Here is a 23,067-nt window from a genome sequence, read left to right as displayed (position 1 = left end):
GCCTGTTTGCGGGGGAGGAAGGCAGGGTGGTAATGAGCGGAGCTCGAAACCTCGGCGAAAAAGCGGCCGAAGGCATTGGAGACAGCCTCAGGGGCCACAAGGACTTCATTCGCGACCTTCAAGCCAGAAACTGGGGAGTGGACCTTAGTGCCAGATAGCCGGCGCAGGCTACCCCAGACAACAGAAGAAGGAGTAGAACTGTTGAAGGTGCTGGTGAAAGCAGCCCAGCTGGCTTTCTTGCTTTCTTTAATAATACGACGACACTGAGCACGTAATCGTTTATAATTAATGCAATTCGCCACTGTAGGGTGGCGTTTAAAGGTGCGTAAAGCACGTCGACGAGCACGTAAAGCGTCCCTACATGCTGCGGTCCACCAGGGGACCGGTACGCGACGTGGAGAAGAAGTAGGGTGAGGGATGGAATATTCAGCAGCAGCGAGAATGACTTCCGTGAGGTGTGCGACCTGACGATCGCAGCTTGTGAAGGTTTGATCCTGAAAGGTCGCCCTGGAAGAGAAGAGCCCCCAGTCTGCCTTGGAGATGGTCCAACGAGAGGAGCACGGAGAGGGAGTATGCTGCAGGAGATGGATAACACACGGGAAGTGGTCGCTCGAATATGCATCAGCAAGTGCATACCACTCAAACCGGCGTGCAAGTTGGGGAGTACATATAGAGAGGTCTAAATGGGAATAGGTATGAGATGTGTCCGAAAGAAAAGTAGGGGCGCCAGTATTGAGGCAGACAAGATTGAGCTGGTTGAAAAGGTCTGCTAACAAGGAGCCCCTCGGGCAGGATGCTGGAGAGCCCCAAAGAGGATGGTGGGCATTGAAGTCTCCAGTTAACAAAAATGGTGCAGGTAGCTGAGTAATAAGTTGCGTCATGTCTGCCCTGGTAACGGCAGATGACGATGGAGCGTAAACGGTACAAAAGGAAAACGTGAAAGTGGGGAGAGTAATGCGGATGGCTACTGCCTGCAGGCCGGTGTGCAACGTGATGGGATCGTAGTAAATATCATCCCGGACCAGCAACATAACCCCTCCATGAGCTGGGATACCTACCACAGGGGGTAGGTCAAAACGCACAGAGGTGTAGTGTGCCAAGGCAATTTGATCGCATGGGCGTAGCTTCGTTTCCTGGAGGGCTACGACGAGCGGACGATGCGAGCGGAGCAGCAACTTCAAGTCCTCTCGGTTGGAGCGAATGCTGCGAATATTCCAGTTAATAAGTGCCATCGTAAGAAAAGGAAGATGAGAGAAGGGGTCACCTCGAAGGCCGCTGAGGGCCTGGCTTCGAGCGAGCACTGCCGCCGCTAGCAGGAGGCAGACAGTCATCGTCCATGGGGTCTATAGGGTCATCGGCCATCGCAGGAGGATGGCCGGGAGGGGGAGCTTCCTCCGCCGGTGAACGGCCAGATGTTCGGCTACCAGCGGTGCGGCCAGGCGAAACGGATGACGGCCTGGGGCGGCAACCGCTGGGTGGCGCAGGAGAAGAAAGGCGCCGCGGCGGAGAAGGAGAACTGTGCTTCCTATGCGCCTTTTTAGAAGGACGTTTGGTGGAAGTACCGGTCGAAGGCTGGGAGGTCGAGGAACGGAGGAAGTCTGCACGGGATGGTTCCTTCTTGAAGGCCCGTGCATCTGACTTCGGGGTCTTCGACTGAGCAGAAGCTGAGGAAGTGGCTGGTGTCTGTGGGGTGATGGGAGGAAGAGGAGACGTCGACCGCGCGATCTTAGCACTGGCCGAACGGACGACCGTGGTGCTGAAGGTCAGATCGCATGTCTGGGTTGCTACCTCCCGGGTAGTCCGAGGAGAGGCGAGGACAGTGCTGTATTTCCCCGCTGGGAGCAGCGTGGGCTTCCTACTAGCCAATAGCTTGCGAGCAGCCGAGGTGGACACTTTCTCTTTGACTCGAATTTCCTGGATACAGCGTTCTTCCTTATAGACAGGACAGTCGCGGGAGGATGCGGCATGGTCACCCTGACAGTTCACACAACGAGGAGACGGAGGTGGACAGTCACCCTCATGGGCATCCCTGCCACAAGTGACACATTTAGCCGCATTGGAACAAGACTGTCGAGTGTGATTGAAACGCTGACACTGGTAGCAGCGCGTAGGTGTCGGGACATAGGGGCGAACTGAAATGACCTCGTAGCCCGCCTTGATGCGCGATGGCAGCTTAACACTATCGAAGGTTAAGAAAAGTGTCCGGGTCGGTACAAGGTCATTGTTGACCTTTTTCATGACCCTATGGACAGCCGTCACACCCTGCTCAGCGAGGAAAGATTGAATCTCCTCGTCAGTCAAGCCGTCGAGGGATCTAGTATAGACCACACCACGAGACGAATTCAAAGTTCGGTGAGCCTCCACCCGGACAGGGAATGTGTAAAGGAGTGTGGCCCGAAGCAGTTTTTGTGCCTGAAAGGCGCTCTCAGTTTCGAGTAATAGGGTACCGTTACGCAATCTGGTACAAGATTTGACAGATCCAGCTATGGCATCGACGCCCTTCTGGATAACGAAAGGGTTGACAGAGGAAAAATCCTTTCCTTCCTCAGATCGAGAAACGACGAGGAACTGTGGGGCAGGCGGTAGTATTTTTGTCACTGTTGGCTGGTCACGTTTCCGTTTGTGGGTCGAAGTCGAAAGCGATGGAGTAGAATCCATTGCGGAGGAATCCCCCATGATTGCCAGCGTCTCCGATGGCGCGCTCCTTCCTTGTGGGGACCCTCTCAGAGGGCACTCCCGCCTTAGGTGAATGTTTACACCTCAGGTCACACCTCCCGAGAAACAGACGGAGGGACCAATCGGCATGGTCAGAAGGTATCAGCTCAGGCAATCACCCCTCCCCGGGCCTGGCCTTTACCAGGGGGTACGCGCGTGCCTTACATGTCTACCCAGGGCGGGGACTTACGCGTTACCCCGTCACCGGCTACGCGTGCGAACGCGTGGGTCGGCCTTCAGACACGCACAGGGAGGAAGGAAGAAGAGGAAAAAGAAGAGAGAGGGAGAAAGAGGACAGACTGTCTCAAACGCCGAGGCGGAGACCAGAGAAGGCAAGGAGAAGAAGGCAATGAGAAAGCAAGGAGAAGGAGGCAAGGAGAAGGCAAGGAGAAGAAGGCAATGAGAAGGCAAGGAGAAAAAGGCAATGAGAAGGCAAGGAGAAAAAGGCAATGAGAAGGCAAGGAGAAAAAGGCAATGAGAAGGCAAGGAGAAGTCAAGGGAAAGAGTAAGGAAGACAGTGAAGTGGAGAAGAGCAAAAAAAAGAAACCAACAAAAGGAATGAAGAAACGAGAAGTGAAAAACCAAAAAGACCACGATTATAGGTCGGGAAACCGTCCGTCTCCGGACGCAGGCGCTAACTACCCCCGTGAGGGGGATGGTCTCCTTTTAGTCGCCTCTTACGACAGGCAGGAATACCGCGGGCCTATTCTAATCCCCGGACCCGCAGGGGGGATATCCGTTTTGGACATCTCTCTGTAAAGAATGACTTTCCACGTGTTGTATGTGTTATAATTAATTTACTGTGTCCGCTATAGAGATAGAGCTTCCATGTGTTGTGTGTGTGTTATATTTGTTGTGCAGTGCTCTTTGTAAATATTTCATTTCTTTCCTCTTTTTTCTAAATTTGCTGGTCCGCTTATTTCTCTATCACTTAACTGAATGCACACTTCCCTTTCCATACGCGATATTATATTCAGTCTTCTCCATCTTTCTAGATTTCTTCCATCAAATCTTGGCTGATGTAGACAAGCAGCTCGAGATGGAAAGGGCTCAAGCACAGTTCGAATGTAAGTACATTTCTAATACAAACATTAAATAATTTCATCTAATATATACCCGTTTTCTGATTGTATACATTTAGTCCTCATAAGCTTGTCTTTTCTTTGTAGATGCGCCTAATTCAGCATTCAGTTCTACCACCCAAAGCGTTCAAGGAGGCGGCGGTGGCGTTCAAACGGTGCCCGCCACGCAGGACACTCAGTCTTTAGAGGAGGAGGAGGAGGAGGAGGAGGAGGAGGAGGAGATCAACCTACCTGACTGGTTTGAGGATCTACTTGATTTTGGCAATGAGTTGCTCAAACCATGGAGTCAGAGCGGAGAAGGTGAATAATTTTGAACATTAACATTCCTTCACATAACTACCATTATTTACTCTTATTATTATTTATCGCTCTTTTAAATATAAATCACTAAATTAATTTTTTTTCTTATTTATCTTACAGGTATATCACACGGCGTAGGCCGTGTTCCTAGAGCGGTGGTTGCGGGGGCGGGACTCGGGCGCACCGAACCGCAAAGACACGCAGCGCCTTGCGTAGCCCCTACAAGGGCTTCGCGGGAGGCGGATGCAGAACACGTGCCAGCTCCCCCCCCCCCCCCCCCTCTTCCCACCCAGCGCTGCCGCAACCGCTCTGGTGTCCTGGCGCAACTCAACCGTTTGGCCGCGAAAAACAACAACAACATCGGCCCCCGCGCCACCGGCAGGTAGAGGCAGCAGCGCATCCCGTCCGCCGTCGCCACAGCCTGGCCCTTCAAGCCGGCTGTCACCCCCTCCTCCTCCGGAAGCAGCAGCTCGCCGCCGCCGCCCACGCAAGGTATGCGTTCGGAGACGTATACTTCTCCCCGCAAATGATGATTACGATCCCCCATCACCAGCCCCTTCATCTATCGGGTGGACTCCTAGTTGTAGCAATAGTAATAATAGTAATTTCCCTATGGCTAGCGGTAGTTCTCTCCCCCGTCCTATCGATAATGAATTCGATCAGAATAACGGCGTAATGACTCCCTTGGAATACTCAGCAGTTGCTAGAGCGTTTGAGGGGCGAATCTCTTTCACCAGAATTGAGAATCCAGGCGGGAGGTATCGCGATCCTGTAAGGTTTTTGGAGACGTGCCTCCCCGTCTTGGAGACCGAGCTCCTCAAACTCATAGAAGATCCGGAATTTAACGCCATTAAATGCAGTGCGGTATTATGCTGTGAATTGAGTCACCCCCCTAAACATCAAGGTGACGCGGAGACGACTACTCTGCACTATATATGGGGTGACAATGGCGTTATTTCTCGGAGCACATCGATTGCTGAGTGGTACCGAGAATCCACCTTGAGCGCTATTATGGCCCGATTTTCCGAGATGGAAGTACGTGGATCCGCTAAAGCGCGCAGCAGTATACCACACCTCGACATCCATATACATGTCTATGATCCAATGAATGGAGGGTCCAGTTATATAAAACTCTCTATAGATATTGAGAAAAAGCAGGCGTGCATTAATGTTCAAAATAACTATGATAATACGTGTTTTGCATGGTCAGTCCTGGCTTGCGAGAGAAATTACAATTACAAACATCATCCCGAGCGTCCCAGCAGTTACAAAGTCAAAGATATTAAGAGACAGTATAACTTTGACGGAATAGACTTCCCTTTAAGAATCCAGGACATACCTAAGTTTGAGGCTCAGAATACCGCAATATCGGTCCACGTTTATGGCCTGGAGAAGAAAAGCAAGTCAGATGAGCAGAACAAGCATACAGTAGTAGGCCCCCTCCATTTCTCAAAATTTGCAGGTGAGCGAGAGTTGCATGTCAACATGCTGCTCTTCTCCGAACGTGATAATTATCACTACGTCTGGATCAAAGACATGTCCCGACTCATTTCCTCCCAGTTAAGTAAAAATGAACATAAACAACATATTTGTATAAGGTGTTTGAATTATTTTTCATCTCAAGAGTTATTAGCGACACATCTATTAGATTGTGCATGCAAGGACCCGATACGTGTTGTTATGCCCACTGAGGAAAATAACTTCATTAAATTTAAAAATGCTCACCACCAGCAGCGTTGTCCTTTTGTTGTGTACGCCGATTTTGAATGCTTGCTGGCTCCTATTACTCGTTGTGAAGGGAACCCCTTAGCCTCACACACAACCTTCACACAAAAACACGTACCTTATGCGGCGGCGTTCCAAGTGGTATGCGCATATGATTGTAAACTTAATAGCTATCAGTCTTATGTAGGGGACGATCCGGCGGTTTGGCTTCTCACTGAGCTTGAAAAACTTTCATGGCAAGTTCACAAGCTCTACAGCATAAATATTCCCATGACCAAATCAAAGGAAAATGATGACTTGTATGAAAAGGCTGTTAATTGTCATATTTGCGGGCTGGCCTTAGATAGAAAAGCGGAGACTCCTCGTAGAGACCATTGTCATCTTACGGGTAAGTTCCGCGGTGCAGCCCACAAAGCATGCAACTTTAAGTATCAGTTACCTACACACATACCCGTCTTTTTTTCATAATCTGAGCGGGTATGACGCTCATTTTCTCGTTGAGCACTTGGCTAAGTTCGGCATGAAGAATGATCAGGTTAGTGTCCTGCCTGAAAGTGTTGAAAAGTACATTTCTTTTTCAAAACGAATGACGCCGAAAATTACGCTCCGCTTCCTTGACTCTCTACGATTTATGCAGACTTCGCTCCAGAAACTGGTTGAGACTTTAGCTCGGAATGATATGCATATCACTCGATCTGCATTTCCCGACGAGGAAAAGTTTCAACTTGCGACGAGGAAAGGAGTTTTCCCGTACGAATATCTTGATAGTATGGCAAAACTCAATGAAACCAGGCTTCCCGACATAACTTCTTTTACCAGTACTCTCACAGGCGATACCATAACTATCACAGATTATGAGCATGCCGTTAATGTCTGACGGGAATTCAACATCCCCAATTTGGGAGAATATACAAGGTTATACATGGACACGGACGTTCGTTTGCTTGCAGATGTTTTCGAAAAGTTCCGGAGTGTATGTATGACCACGTACTCTCTGTACCCTGCCTTTTATTACACGGCACCTGGGTTGTCCTGGGACGCTATGCTCAAAAAAACGGATTGCAACATTGAACTTTTGACTGATGCTTCGATGCTTCTATTTTTTGAGCGAGGGGTCCGCGGCGGACTTTGTCAATGTGTTCACAGGCACGCCAAGGCAAATAACCCGCGGATGGGTGTCGAGTACAACGCATCCCTTGATTTTGTACTTAGATGTTAACAATTTATATGGGCATGCTATGAAGCAACCGCTGCCGGTTGCCGGGTTCCAATGGGTGCCTGAAGACGAATTGAAGGGATTAGGTGGACAGATAATGGGTCTTGCGGCCGATTCTGATGTAGGGTATGTGCTTGAGGCAGACATCGCGTACCCTAATAATTTGCATGGAGAGACAAGCGACTTGCCGTTATGGGAAGTGTGCATTCAGTGAAGTGATAGAGAAATAAGCGGACCAGCAAATTTAGAAAAAAGAGGAAAGAAATGAAATATTTACAAAGAGTACTTGCACAACAAATATAACAGACACACAACACGTGGAAGCTCTATCTTCATAGCGGACACGGTAAATTAATTATAACACATACAACACGTGGAAAGTCATTCTATACAGAGAGATGTCCAAAACGGATATAAGACTTAACACACACAAACAGAGAATCCGTTAAAAGACTTAGTAAACTTTACAGAGAGAGATCGAAAACGGATATAACACGTAACATACAACACGTGGACGAACAATATTTAGAGAGAGCAGTACAAAACAAATGTAACACGTAAAATAAAAGATTCAGACGCCCAAGTTAGAGGTAAAAAAGGCGTGGATAAGCAATTTTTATAGAAAGAGAGAGATTCAAAAGGGGTAAAAAACGTAAGCCGGAACACACACAGAACAAGTGGAGGAGCGATCTTTATAGAGAGCATTATAAAAGATATGTAGCACTCATACACAGAGTTAAAGGGTGCAGATATCAGAATACTGAAAATGTACTTACCAGGGAATGGAACTTCGTCCACATGAGCACGTTTGCTGCTGCTGCCACTGGCGGATCGTGATCGCTTCATTTTTGCACGTTTAATTACGAAGACGTGACAAGTATTGGGCGAACGAAGTATACGAGCAGTGCGAGAGTGAGGTGGGCCGTGCACTGATTTATATAGGTCCTGCCTAGCGCGTGTATGTAGGCGCGGGGTTGTGACAGAGAGATGGCGCTAACTCTCTCTCTCTCTCTCTCTCTCTCTCTCTCTCTCTCTCTCTCTCTCTCACACACACACACACACACACACACACACACACACACCTCGCTACGGCAATAGAGACTAGACACGCATCACGTGGTGGATACACTGGGTGCGACCTTGTTGTTGTCGAATAACAGTGCTTAGGAATGTTGGCGGTGTTATGAAAACATTTCATGCCTAGCGCGTATATGTAGGCGGGGGGGGGGGGGGGGGGGGGTGTCTGACGTCATGGCCACCATCATGGATAACGGTACTTTGGAATGGTACCGGCAATGGAATGGGACCGGCCCTGTTCCAATACTGCTAGGTACCGACACACGTGATTCGAAGCGTTTCCATATTGTACTTTGTGCTGATCGTGAGTGGTTATTTGATATATATACTCAGTTACAATGCCTCGAAGGTGGTGTATGCCGAATTGCAGGGGCGATTACGATAATGAACCTAAAGTCAGTGTATTTTATTTTCCATCTGACGAGAATTTAAGACGAAAATGGTTATCGGCTGTTCACAGACAAGACTGGACACCGAGTAAGCACTCTGTTTTAAGTATCAGTGCGTTTGTTTGGTTAGTGTGTCGTAGTTACTTGAAATGTAGTCCAGCTGAACAAAATACAGTAAACAGAAGAATGTATTTATAATCTCATACCTCATTAATTTTCGTTATATGTTTTAAAGAGAACTGTATGCTCGTTTTTAGATATGTGAACTGCATTTCAACTAGGACGATATTTTAAGCAGTACCAGCATGTATGACCCGAAAACTGGTACACTCTTGTCAGCACCGTTGGATCGTCGACGCTTGAGAAAAGGTTAGTTACGAAACACGCTCTTAGTAAAGTACAGCGGCATAAGAACTATCTTTATTTCACTTGTATGCTGTGAGATCGGTTTCATACTTCGTTAATAATTTTTCAGATGCTATCCCATCGAAGTTGCCTGGATGCCCATCTTACTTGTCGAGTCGTCATACTGCAGTACGAGAGGACCCAGAAATTCGTAGGGGGCGTTTAGAAAATCGTGCTCTTCAAATTGCTATCCAAGAAAGTGTGGACACACATGCGAAAATGATTGATGCAATGTCGTGCGATAGTTTGGAGCAACTGAAAAAGTTGAGTGAATGTGAAAAGCACAGTGACTGAGTAGTGATAAACAAATCTGACAGAGTGAGCCTAGTGTTACTAAAGCATAATCCTTACCCAAGAATTTTTTGCCACGTAGTTATAAGCATTGGTTTATTACTCAGTGTCTTCAATAATGGTATTGAAGTGAAATGTATTGGAAACATGAAATTTCCCATGAAAGTAAACAACATACAGGTGGTAAGTGATGTTCTTAAGAACATTTATCTTCTGTATAATAGTTCGGAGGCTCCTGTAGATAACATTTTGTCTTTAATTGACCATTTATTGCAAAATTTATTACAAAAGTTGCCAGGAAACGAAACTAAAATTACATTTTTGAAGGAACAGATTTCATTTTTTAAGTGCAGAAGTTCAACTCAATTTAGATATGATTCTAACTCTATGATAATGTGGTCATTAGTACATTCTATTAGCCCACATGCTTACAAATTTTTGAGAAACACTCATAGTTTCTCTATGTCTAGTCCTAACACCCTTTCAAGGCTTTGTAGTAAACTCTCAACAAATCCTGTCATTGAGCAACAAGATGATCAGGTTATGAGCTACATCACAAAGTAGGTACTTTATCCTCAGATGATAAAACTGTGCTCCTGTTGATGGATGAAATTGATCTGAAGTCTCAGCTTGATTACAAAGCTGGAAATGTTGTAGGATGTGCCTTTAACACCGACAAATTTTTGTGTGCAACCAGTGCCTATGTTTTTATGGTTCAAAGCATGGAAGCACCTTACAAGTATGTGGTATCTATTCTGCCAGTTCATACTATTCAGGGTGATGTTCTGTTCTCTTACATTAAAGCAGTCGGATTTGAGGTGGTTGGTATAGTAGCAGACAATAATGCAATTAATAAGAAATCAATGTCTAAGTTTTCTACTCCTCCAGATGTGAAAATAAAGTATGATCACCCTGTGTAGTCTTCTCCAAATCGCCCATTGTATTATTTTGTGGACACTTTCCATATTTTGAAGTGTACCCGCAATAACTGACTTAACCAAAAGGAGCAGATCTTGTGTTTTCCTGACTTCAGTGACAGTTCGAAGGGAGGTTTGTCATCTGTTGGAGCACTGAAAGAATACAAAAAAGATGATCTACTGCAATATGGAAGTTCCTTAACTTTGACGTCTCTATTTCCTAACTCAATTGCGCGCCAAAATGTCAAGTTAGTGTTGCGTATTTTCAATGATACGACAGAGTATTGCAACATTCATAAAAATAATAAAACGTTGGTGGGATATTGTAAATATAAAAACATTACTCAAGAAACAGAGGTTAAGAAATATTTTCCAAGAACCTGTGACTAGTAATTCCCATCACATGTAAGAATTCTTACAGTGCTTCATCTCATGGTTATGTTCTTGGGAAGATTGTAGTGATGAAAGAAAACTTCCTCGAGAGACACATAGCGCTTTGAAACACACAACTGCTGATTTGATCGACTTCAGTGACTACTGGCTTTCTGAGAAAAACAGATAATATTTGCTGTTAGGAAAAGTACAGACAGACAGTTTAGAAGACAGGTTCGGAAAATACCGCCAGCTATGTGAGGGAAATTATCATGTTTCTCTAAGACAAGTTTTTGAAACTGTACAAAAACTAAGGGCACAGAGTATGTTTTCCTAAATGCGTCAAAAAATTCAATTGTGACGTTTGTGTGTCGGAACTGCTTAAAGGCAACAAGACTGGAAAGTGTGGATGAAACGTCCGCGGAGGACTTGGGCTAATTAAGAGCCCCTTCAGAAAATCTGACTGCCGTAGTTAGATCCAATTTAAAAGTGTTCAACGACGTGTCCAAAAATGACCATTACCAGTTTGGCGTAAACTAAAGCCTTGTGAATTCAATGATGGACACAACGTTTGTATCCTCAATGGCTTCAGCTTGATCCATGCTCAATGCATCGAAAACGTATCTTAGAAATGCTTTGTAAAGTACGGCTGCGGAAGGAGCTACTTTGGATTTCAAACGAAATGTATCCAGCAAAAGACTCCAAAGCATCCAAACTTCGCGGAGTAAATAAGTACATTCAGACCATAATCTTGTTATTGCAAAGCTACAGTGTAATTTTACCTTACTATGTACTATATTTTTACTGTCTTTATTTTCAATCTGCGGTTTGCCTTTTATGAACCGCTGCGTTTGTGCAACACGTCTGTTAACTCTTAACTTCCTATATTTCATGAGAACAGTTATATCTAGTACTATATCGATCACATGATTTTGTTTGGATCTGATGGATTTTTCGTGGAAGCTCCGATTTTTCCTCCCATGATGTTTTGGGTGCAAAAGAATTTTATATCTATGGATAACATGTTATACATCGATGTCAGTTTCTAACGTTTTTCTAAAAGACAGTAGTATTACCTGTCGTAAGTTCCTTAAAATTTCTGAAACATTTGCTCGGTGGGGGTCAGCTCTGTAGCAGTAGTGACAGCATTAACATTAAAAATGATACTGCCTGTAGCATACACTTTAGAGAGGACGATTATTTACGTTATCTACAAGCTGAATTAATGACACTTCAACCAAAATAGGTCTTAAAGCCGACTGCAAATTCTATAAGCGGGTCGACAGAAGCGTCCGATCCCACCCGTCGGCTTTGACCCGTGACGTAAGAGTGGTGGTGTGTGAAGTCATGACGGCGCGGAGTTTGGTTTGTGAATGTGGCGTGTTTGTATATGTCGTCGTGTTGTGGTTTGTTGTGCCTTCTGGTGGTATGTTTAGGGCTTTCGTTTGTGTAGTGTAATGGGCTCAGTTTGGTCTTGCTCATTATACAGAATTGTTCGAGTGTTGGCTGTGTTTGTAGTGGAATTCGTTGCAGTGAGTTAACGATTTAGTGGTTTTGTGTGAAGGTTAATTTAGTGTTGTTCGCTGTGGGTCGTATGGTAATTTTAGTAAATTTATAGTTTTTTTTTTTTTTCAGGAATGGATATGAATGATAAAAGTAATAGCGCGCGTTTGCGTGAAATGATGGGAAACACCGCTTTGGAGCTGATAAAGTTTTTACAGCTGTTTGGGTTAATTGCAGAGATCCTGAAGTGCTCCATTTGGGGGCAAGAAATGTTGGCTAAAGTGTGTGTGTGTGTGTGTGTGTGTGTGTGTGTGTGTGTGTGTGTTTGCTTTTCGATGTATTTTCGTCTTTATAATGTGTACGTAACGACTTTATATGCGCCATATTGGAATCTTGGTTTATGGTAGTTTCCGCCATATTTGTGACGTCATGGGTCAAAGCAGACGGGTGGGATCGGACGCTTAAACGTGCTCTTTACATGCTAGAAAAAGTAGATCAAAGCATAGAATCAGAGAAAGGTCTTATCGAGGATGAAATGAAAAAACTTAACGAAAAACTATCACCTTGTAAGGTAGCAGTATTTTGCACCTTACTGTAATATAATAATTGTTGCAAAGACGAGTTAGATATTGGTTATTATGTTATTTATAAGGCAATCAGCCTATTGAAATTAATACAGGGAGTATCAGAAGGCATAGGAGTATCAGAAGGCATAAGACGCGTATTAACTTTAAGAAATTCGCATGTTGCATGAAGTCGGGGTTCAGGTGATATTTTCACGGAGTTTGGCTGGAGCGGACGAGCCGCACTGCTCGAAGACAGGGCAGAGGGGTGCGGAAGTTTACAACCGACCATTACGAGTCGGCAAGCGAATGCGTCCCACTGGGGGAGACGCGCCGCCGGTGCAGGTAGGCACCCATTGCGTGGACAACAGACGCAAGCCTTCGAGGGACGCCGCCTCGCTGGCGCTGGGCGTTCGGCCGACGCCACTATAATATGTCGAGACGAGCTGGCACCTAAAGGTCGGGACACACATGTCCGGACCGTGTCCGTGCCGAGACACGTCCGAGTATCGGCCGTCACCCGGACAACGAAATACATCATTAAAACAAATGTAGCGGGCCCCACTTGACCGGGCCGTGCACGGGGAACGTCAACGGGCCGGGGCCGGGCCGGACGGGACGGGATTCGCCGTGTTTAATTTTTCACGTGACGGACACGGCCTGACGGTAGAATTGTCTTGTGAGCTGTGCAACTGCTCAAGACTGTTCTGTGTACAAAACATGGATGTGGAACGACTAATAGAAGAAGTTCATAAGTTTCCTGTTCTTTACGATCACGGAAATGAAAACTACAGGAATCTACATTTATACTCCGCAAGCCATATGGAGTACAAAGACAGAGTTTCGAAGACAATTGCAACAGATGTACAATCCAAAGGTAAGATAAAAACTATACAAGTTTTAATACCCGAAAGATATTTATTTACTTTTTATTTTACAAACATGTTTGGTTTATGTCATCGTTATATCGCCAAGGCGGCATGTTCTAGCCGTTCCACAGTCCCTTGTGGAGAATTCAAGAATTTTTTGAGTTGTTCTCGTACAGCAAATGCAGCATCTGTTGATCTCCCACGAATTCGAGGTAGGTTTCGACGATTTGATGATCTTCCGGATCCCTCAGCAGTTTCCTTTTGATCCATCTCTGTTTGGCCACCCTATAACCTTCCATTTTTCGAATTAAGTTGTACATTACACACGCAGCCGTCACAATCGTAAGGTTATTAGGATCTCCCTGAAGGATTCTTCTAAATATTCCAAATTTCTGTTGCAATATACCGAATGCATTTTCGGATATTATTCTTGCCTGACTCAAACGATAATTAAATATAGCCTTGTCATTTAAGTTCCTGCCAGGATATGGTCGCATCAAGTATGTTTTGAGAGGAAAAGCTTCATCGCCTACAATTACCAATGCAAGCTCAACATCAGTTCCGGGTAAAGTTTTACTCTTTGGGACGCTAAGCGTATTGTTTTCCAATGACTTTCCAAGGTCTGAATTTATTAGAATGCTTCCATCAGTGTTTTTTCCGTACCCTCCCACGTCTATTGCAATAAAATTATAACATGGGTCAACTAGAGCAAGAAGCACAATGGAATAAATACACGATTTAAAATATTTTTGCTACAGGTGGAATAGAGGGCAGCAAAAAAAAAAAGGCATCTGTTCGTGACCAACTAAGGAAAACTCTGCAGGAAAGGAAAACTGTTTCAGGACAAGCTGCTGTTTATCAACATAAATATAAGTATGGAGATCTCTTAAAGTTCCTGCTACCTTACGTGGTAGAACGAGAAACAGTTTCCAATGATCCTTACACGCAAGACAATGAGCATAAACAAGAATCAAATTACATTTTGGCAGAAAAAAACTGAGAAACAAAAATACAAAACCCAGTTGATGCTTTTTTGGCTGGTATAGCACCAGCCCTAAAATCGTTGCATCCACTACTTTTTCATCAAGCTAAAAGTAGAAGACTTTGAACTGAAGCAACTCATGAATGACTTATCAGTCCATCAATTCACTCAATCATCCTCCAATTCCTCAGCAAAATCTGTTTGAACACCATATCCTACACCTGTGGAAAACGAGTCAACAGAACCTAGACAGCAGCTTTTGGATCTGCAAAGGGATTCCCACAATTCGTATATAAATAACCAAAGCCATCATCCTTCAAGTTTCCCTGCGTCCTCATCAGCTTCAGAAACTAATTCCCTGAATAGTCCTCATTTGTTTTTCTTAGGGTAGTAGAAATTTAACTGTATTATTTCCTAACTTATGTATTTATCTTTCAATTACTAAACTAATAAAATAAAAATGCTGTCCTTAAAACTTTTTGTGTTCTGTGTACTTTTCTTTAACCTACCTTAAAAAAAAAACAGCCAGTCGTTCTTTGGGTGAAACTGATACTCTCCAGAAAGTGTCTGTTTTTCTCAGTCTTGGTTGTAATTTCTTTAAAAGTTCACGGATGTACTGAGTCATCCTAAAATATTCATGAAACTTAGTCTCATCATCTATGAGATGAGACAATAATATTCGAAACTATCCCTGTACTGGTCTTGTTTTCCAGGCACTGTGGGTCCATAATTTTCTTCTTCTTGTTTGCCTTCGTTCTTTTTCGTCTTCGTCTAAAGCAAGTGCTATAAGTCCTAATTCACTATTACGAAAATTAGTAAACATGTTTTACAGCTGTCACAAACAGAAACACAGATCACCGCGTCCAAGTCACTACAAGGAACAACGACACGGACGTGTCCCGGTCATGTGTGGCCCCTGCAGGAATGGACCGGAGCACGGCCGTAACTCGTCCGACGCTCGGCCCTGACGTGTGTGTCCCGACCTTAAGGGAGCCTTCCCACGAGTCTTAACCCTTTCAGACCCATTGTCCATTTCAATGGACACTACTTTTCGAGAGTAATATCTCATATCTGAGAGCACAGATGTTTTTAGGATTGCTTGTACGTCGCAATGGAAGTCTTGTGGTTCAATCTGATGGGCGATCCTGCCATCTAGTGGTGAAGTCACGAAGTATTTGGGCGTTGTTTGAGACAAGACGGCCGCACAGAGGAAGCATGTAAAAGGTGGGTACATATTTCGACCAATTTTACGTTTAAAGGTTAGAGTTCCCCTTGTTTTTAAGTTTTATTTGTTTTAGTAAGGTTTTGGATACTTTCTATAGCAAAATTAGATACATGCTTCGGAAAATCACTGTATTATCGACGTTACAAAACTGATGTCCATTGAAATGGACATTTAGTCCCAATGGTTGTTTTTACTTGTGTGCTTGTAATGTATCTCTTCTATCTGAAAATAACTTCTGTGATGCAACTGCGCCTTTTTCTGTAACGTAGGGGACGAAACTAATTTATTTTATGTTACCAAAGGTTCAGTAGATAAAATTCCAAGCATTTATGTAAAATATTGCAGTAGTTGTACTTGATGATATTGCTTCAGACTTGGTATTTGCGTCTTGTTTCAACACTGTTCATGAAATTGCTTACATCTGACGTATCGATTTTCAGAATTTTATCATATTGAGAGGGATGCTTCCCAAATACTGGATTTGCTGATGTCAGGTGAGGTTTCTGACTTAGAGCTCTCAGAAAACGATGAAAGTGGCCCTGATGATGCAGAATCTATTCCACAATGCATTAGACCTGGTATGTAATAATAAAACTATCAATCTCACCTGACTATTACATATATATTTAGACCTGGTTGTTGCTATACTGCACTGTCATTTTTAGGTGCTGATGTAGTCACAAACTACGAAGAGTAACAACTGTAGGACGATAGTTGCAGCACAGAAAAAGATGACCAAACTCATACTTATGCACAGGACTCAAATGTTGAAGACTATTATTCCGTCTGAGTGGGTGTTTACTGAAAAAAGTGATATTAGATGGAGAAGAAAATCGCCTACACTCCAAAGCACACCTATAGGTGAAGACCAGTATTCAGTGCAGCCATCAGAGTGTGATGTGACACCCATTGAATATTTTTCAGAGCACATTTCTCATGCTTGCTTAGAAAATATGGTTGAAAAAACCAACATGTATGCATTACAACATGGGAAAACATTTACACCGACAAATGTAACGGAAATAAAGGCTTTCCTAGGACTTCATATAATTATGGGATGCTTGAAATACCCCAGAGTTAGAATGTATTGGGATTCAGCATTGCATTTAGATCTCTTTGTAGAAAGTATGTCAAGAGAGAGATTTTTCCAACTGAGATCTAATTTCCATGTAGTTGACAATTTGGCAAGGCCAGAAAATTGCAAAGACAAATTTTACAAAGTGAGACCCATTTATGATTGTATTAGATGTAGATGTTTGGAACTACAGATTGAGGAAGAATTACGTATTGACGAGCAAATGATTCCTTTCAAAGGTCATTTAGGAGTAAAGCAGTATTGTAAGGGAAAGCCTAAACCTTGCGGTATAAAACTGTTTTTATTATGTGGAAGAAGTGGTCTGTGCTATGACTTTCTGTTGTACCAAGGAGATACTCCAGAAATCTCAAACACTTTTGTAAAAAAAGTTTGGTTTAGGGGCATCTATTGTTCTAAAACTTGAGAGAATTAACAGGGAACATGCTTATTTATATTTTGATAATTTCTTCACAACATTCAACTTACTAGAAACATTAAAAATAAAAAATATATATGCAGCAGGAACAGCAAGACTATGTCGCATGCCAAATGTACCTTTCACCAGTGATAAGGATTTGAAAAAGAAAGGGCGTGGTTTTTCTGAAGTGGTGAGCATGAATGAAGCAGTGATAATGTGTAAATGGTTTGACAACAGACCAGTAGTTCTGGCATCAAATTTTGTAGGATGTGGTAGTCAAGATGAAGTACAGCACTGGGAAAAATCAAGAAAGACATATGTTTCTGTCTCACGACCTGAAATTGTAAGTCGTTACAACCATGCTATGGGTGGTGTTGACAAAAGAGATATGTTAATTAGCATGTATAGGATTTTTATTAAATTTAGAAAATGGACTTTGAGAATGTTGTTCCACGCTGTAGATTTAGCGTGTGTGAACAGTTGGTTGGAATACAAAAGAAATACTGAATCACTGGGAGAGAAAGAGACAATGAGTTTGCTTCATTTTAAGATGAGAATAGGAGAGGCTCTTGCAAAAATGGGCACTAGTACCAAAGTGAAACGTGGCAGACCCAGTAGTGATTTACAGGACACTGTCTGGACCGAAGGACTACTGCTCAAGCTTACTCGAATTATCAAATGCAATCAGACGTACACATTACTAAAAAATATGCTGACAGGCAGGAAGATCAAGGTCTATCTCCATGGAAAGAGCAGCAAAAGCATGGTCATAAACAATGGCCTGCCGCAGGGGTCAGCCCTGGCGCCGACCCTTTTTAATTTATACATATCTGATATGCCATGCACCTGGTCGCGTAAATTTGCGTATGCGGATGATCTGGCCATCGCATACCAAAGCAAAAATTTCGAAGATCTTGAAAAAAACATTGAATGCGGACCTTGAAGTGCTGAACACCTACTACCTTAAGTGGCATTTGCATCCCAACCCCAATAAAACGACCAGTACCATAATGCACCTTAATAACAGAGCTTCAAGCAGGAAACTACAGCTTTCCCTGAATGACCGGCATATCAGACATGAAGATAAGCCCAAATATCTGCGAGTAAAATTAGACCGTACACTAACGTTTAGTTCCCATCTGGAAGACACCAAACAGAAATTAAAATCTCGAAATGCCATTATGTCTAAACTGACCGGAACATCATGAGGGTGCGGAGCTAATACACTAAGGACGTCAGCATTAGCCCTTGTGTACAGCGTGGCTGAATATTGTTCACCAGTCTGGGCGAAAAGTGCGCATGTAAATAAAGTAGACACCCAATTGAAAGAGACGATGAGAATTATCTCAGGCACACTTCGGGCTACCCCATGTGACTGGCTTCCAGTACTTGCCAACATAGAACCCCCTGATATAAGACGCTCCATGGCTCCAGGGAAAAATAGTTGATATGCTGCGTTTTGCGGATGACATTGCTGTCCTAGCGGAAAATGAGGAAGAATTACAAGTAGTGTTGGAGGAAATGGAAAACACTCTTGCTACACGGTACAACATGAATATTAATAAGTCAAAAACAAAAATCTTAGTTGCAAGCAAACAAAATAATCAAGCAATTACGAATATAAGGCTGAATGGAGAGAAGCTGAAAGAAATACAAGACTTTGTCTACTTGGGAAGCAGAATAACATCAGATGGTCGTAGTAGGAAAGATGTAATAAGTAGAATAAATCAGGCAAAGACTGCATTCTATAAAAGGAAAGGACTCCTCACATCAAATATGATAAGTCTGTCGTTAAGGAAGCGGTTAATAAAGACCTTTGTTGGGAGTGTGCTTCTCTACGGCAGCGAAACCTGGACACTTGGAGAGGACGAAAGAAGAAGGATTGAAGGATTCGAAATGTGGTGTCTGCGAAGGATGTTAAAAATTCCATGGACGGCCAGGATGACAAATGAAGAAGTCCTGCAGAGAGCGGAGGAAGTTCCAGTTCTTTGGAAGACTGTCAAGAAGAGGAGAGATATATGGATGGGACACATTCTGAGACATGAAAGTCTTCTCCACACTATAACGGAAGGCCTTGTGGAGGGCAAAAGGGCAAGAGGCAGACCTAGAAGAAAGTACATAAGCCAGATAATGCAGGACCTAGGATGCGGAAGTTTCATGGAATTGAAGAGGCTGGCCGACAATCGCACTGAATGGAGAGCTGCTGCAAATCAATCTTAGGATTGGCAACTTAAGAAGAAGATGCCGACCTCAAGATTATATAGGAAGATCGTACACAATCCAGAACTCCCTATACACCAAGACTTATCACCCATCAACAGGCTAAAATCTAGGTCCCCCTTTTGGAGATTGGCAGGGAATTACAGGACTTCGACCCAAAGCTAGCCTGGGGGGAATCATGGCGCAAAGGGACACACAAGAACCAAAAGCTTATCGATGACCCCAGCAAGAAGATAAATGGTTTTGATCTCCCTCGGAAGCTCTCGGTTGCCTTAAATCGTCTTAGAACAAGCATGGGAAGATGCAAACATCTAATGAATAAGTGGGGACTTGCGGAGAGTCCCGTGTGTGAATGTGGTGAAATCCAGACAATGGACCACCTACTGGTGTGTCAAGTGGTAGGATATAGTGGTGAACTGAAGGACATACATTACTTGCCTGACCTAGCCATAGATTGGCTCAAAACTATAAGTATCATTGTGTAGTGTTGTAATTTCCTGGTGGATTGTATGACAGTGTAATATTTGCCTTGTATATGCCGAACGAATAAATAAATAAATAAATACAGGACATAAAAGCAAAAAGAGCAAGAACTGAGATTCGTCCGGCACCAGAGATTCGGAATGATCTTACTGGACATTTTCCTGAGTACCATGATAATACAGAAGCTTCAAGGTGTAAAATGCCTAGTTGTAAGAATAAAACTCATGTATTTTGTGAGAAATGTAATGTTCATCTATGTTTTGTCAAAGGAAGGAATTGTTTCAAAATGTTCCATAATGCAGGATGTAACAACCGTTGATACTCTTTGTCCATTACAATGGACATTCTGTAAAATGTAAATAAAAATGTTTTCAGTGATTTTGTTGGATTTATTATGTTTCTAATACCCATTTTTACCTATTACAATGAATAGATATTTTTTTTCATGGCTGAGAATAATTCGGGTCTGAAAGGGTTAACGTTTTCTAGGGCTTTCTAAGAAACACGGTTAAGCTAGTGCAATGACCTTTTCCCGCGTGAGGGCGAACAGAGACACACGATTGGTGGTTTCAATTTTGAACGGAGTTTCAGTTTATTTCAGAATATCCTAGGCGCAGTAAGGCACGGAATGTTTTGATTGGCTGGAAGAAGCCAGGAAATAATAGTGGGAGCGAACTGCTGGTCTAGAGCCACAGGATTGGCCAGCTCGAAAAATAGCGTAGGGGTGCTGACTTTTGCAGAGGGGAGCTTTTGGAGCTGCTATCTGGGAGAAGCGTCTTAGCTCCTGTAGCGAGCAGACGTCGTGCTTTCGGCTCTGCTGTAGGAGAGTAAATTCTTTTCAGTGTGCTGGGCAGCACTTTGAATACGTCTGCCAGCTGCAACTGAAACTAGTATTCAGTTAGGGGAACTGTCGTGTTTTACTGTTAGAGACAGGCTGATTCCGCCAATTACGGTTAGGAATACTGTCCCACAGAAAGCAGACAGGAGCGAGCAATTTCCTTGAGCCAAACTTTATTAAAGACGTTACTGGATTCCGCCTTTGGCCTGATGAGTCCAGTCTTACCGAGTGCGAGGCGATTGGAAAGAAAGCAGAATTAGCTTTTGAATAGGAGTTTACGAACAGAAAGCCTGTTCGCGAAAATAAATTCATTTTTGTAACAATTGAGGCTCCTCGACGACGCAGACGCCATCGGCAGCTTGCTGACCTGTCCACGACGCTGCATTTGGTAACGTGATGTTCAGCTTCGGCATTTAATCCGATATTACGCACGCCTGTGATTACCAGAGCTCAGTTTTCCAGCCATGCTCTTATTGAGAATTTGGTAATTGAAGTAGGTTTGTCTGACGTATTTTATACCGTCTGAAAAGGTGAGAGGGTAGAAAATAATAAATACAGATGCATTATCCGACATTAAAGAGTCAGTTTTGGAATTTAAGGGCCATTGCCATTGCTAGCTTGATTTTATCACTTATAAATGTATGTTATTGTTCAGTTTGATGTTAGGAAGATTATTGTTCAATAAATGTGTTCAATGGTATCCTTGTTTGTTTAGTAGTGATCAGTTCCCTGAACACTATTTAGTTATTAAATACTAATCAAAATTAGTAAAGGGGCAGTTTTAATTAACAGGTTGGGTCTCATAACAGGCCTTCAGCCAAAGCCAACGACCCGATCCAGTAGGGAAAGTGAACAAGTAAAAGCATTCTTGTTAAAAACCTCCCACATTTGGCGGACCCGGCTAGGATCCCTCATCATTTATTGAAATAAACCCCTTCCAACAAATGGGAGAAAAAACATTCAACGTTTAATTTGCTTTTAGTTCTCAGGATACTGTTAACAGCTATTACTGTTTCACACGTTAAGCAAATAGAGGAAGTAATGCAAAGCATTCAGTATCGACACAGTGCTGACGAAGAAAGTGCACAAAAGTTTTGCAAAAAAGCACGCAGCTGTCTGTCTAAAGAAGCAAATGTGAATAAAAACCCGACAAAACTTTTAATCGGAAGCTTCAAACTATTTTTCAAGAGGTCTTCACAATTTACACTAAGATCATTACTGTACGTTCATCCGGATAAGGCACCTCAACACATCGGCAAAGACAATGAGGGCTAAACAGCTGCAGAAAGGATAACACACATGGAGAGCTTCTGCAGTTCATTCTAGACCAGATTAATGTATTTAATTTGTTGTTAAATTGTTGAAGTAAGGCGATTAATATTGAAGCTTCAAAATCATCAAACGTAGAAATGAAAATGTTATACACTATTACCGATTGAGACGAAAATATTGCGTTTAGAAACTGAAAGCTCTTATGATTGTTGCGTTTTCTGTACTATTAAAAATTTGTAATACTTAATAACGACTGAAGGATGCCAAGTTATAACTTATCTCATAAAAAATGTTGAATAACAGAAGGTATATGAAGGGGCGAGAATGATATGGTCCAAAGCCACACTTTTGTCAAAATACGTTTGTGTTAGTTCAACTTCTACTCAACAGAGGACGCTACTGCGTAAATATTTCAACTTTCCCTCACTAGATGGCAGAGCAGTTCATACTTGTTCTCATACTGTGAGGAAGCAGTCTTTTTCGCGTCTGAAACAATCAAAGAGATAGAAACAACCCAAAGCCACAGTACAATGGCGCTTCCAACGAAGAAGATACTTCCATGCATAAGTGAAAAAGAAGATTCAGATACAGAAATGGCTAGTTTTGAAGACTATTTTTCGTCCAGTGGCAGCAGTTATTGTCCCTCTGATGAATTTTCATCTGAAAATGACATGGTAAGTCTAAACTACTTACTTTTTTTTAAACATTTAAAACACTGACTTAGGTCTGTATCACAGTGAAATATTATTGCGTAATTATAACGGTTATATACTCGCTAATTAAAATATGTACATGTGAATCATGAACAAATTTTACTTCTATTAATTACTGCATTATTGGTAATAATTTACATATTATAAGCCTATTTCTATAATATATTTACGTCTGGTATATGTGTTGAAGTGGCTTTGGTCTTTCTCATTCTGAATACTTTATTTGGCTTAGGATGCTGATGAATGTGAAAGGTCTCCTGAAGTATCGCCTGCTAAAGAACCTGAAGGCAGAAAAAATAGGAGAAATATGGGCAATTGGAAAAGGGAAAAATGTAAACGTCGTAGAAATTATGGCAGAGAGTACATAAATTGAAGCCCTGTATCTAAAGGTAGTGAAACGGTCCAGACAAGTGGAAA

At 43.0% G+C, this 23,067-nt stretch overlaps 1 long non-coding RNA gene across 1 annotated transcript; it reads left to right on the top strand.

Moving 5' to 3' along the window:
• The first annotated feature begins 8,471 nt into the window (after positions 1 to 8,471).
• On the top strand, positions 8,472 to 9,202 carry LOC126253281 (uncharacterized). The gene is made up of 3 exons (XR_007545934.1): positions 8,472 to 8,592; positions 8,762 to 8,873; positions 8,980 to 9,202. It is a non-coding gene; the product is annotated as an uncharacterized LOC126253281 (long non-coding RNA).
• Positions 9,203 to 23,067: the final 13,865 nt, after the last annotated feature.

Source organism: Schistocerca nitens, chromosome 4 (genome assembly GCF_023898315.1).
Source record: "Schistocerca nitens isolate TAMUIC-IGC-003100 chromosome 4, iqSchNite1.1, whole genome shotgun sequence".
In the NCBI taxonomy this organism is placed as follows: Eukaryota; Metazoa; Arthropoda; class Insecta; order Orthoptera; family Acrididae; genus Schistocerca; species Schistocerca nitens.
The sequence above is the reverse complement of the archived record's forward strand: the minus strand, read 5'-3'. Positions and strand labels throughout refer to the sequence as shown.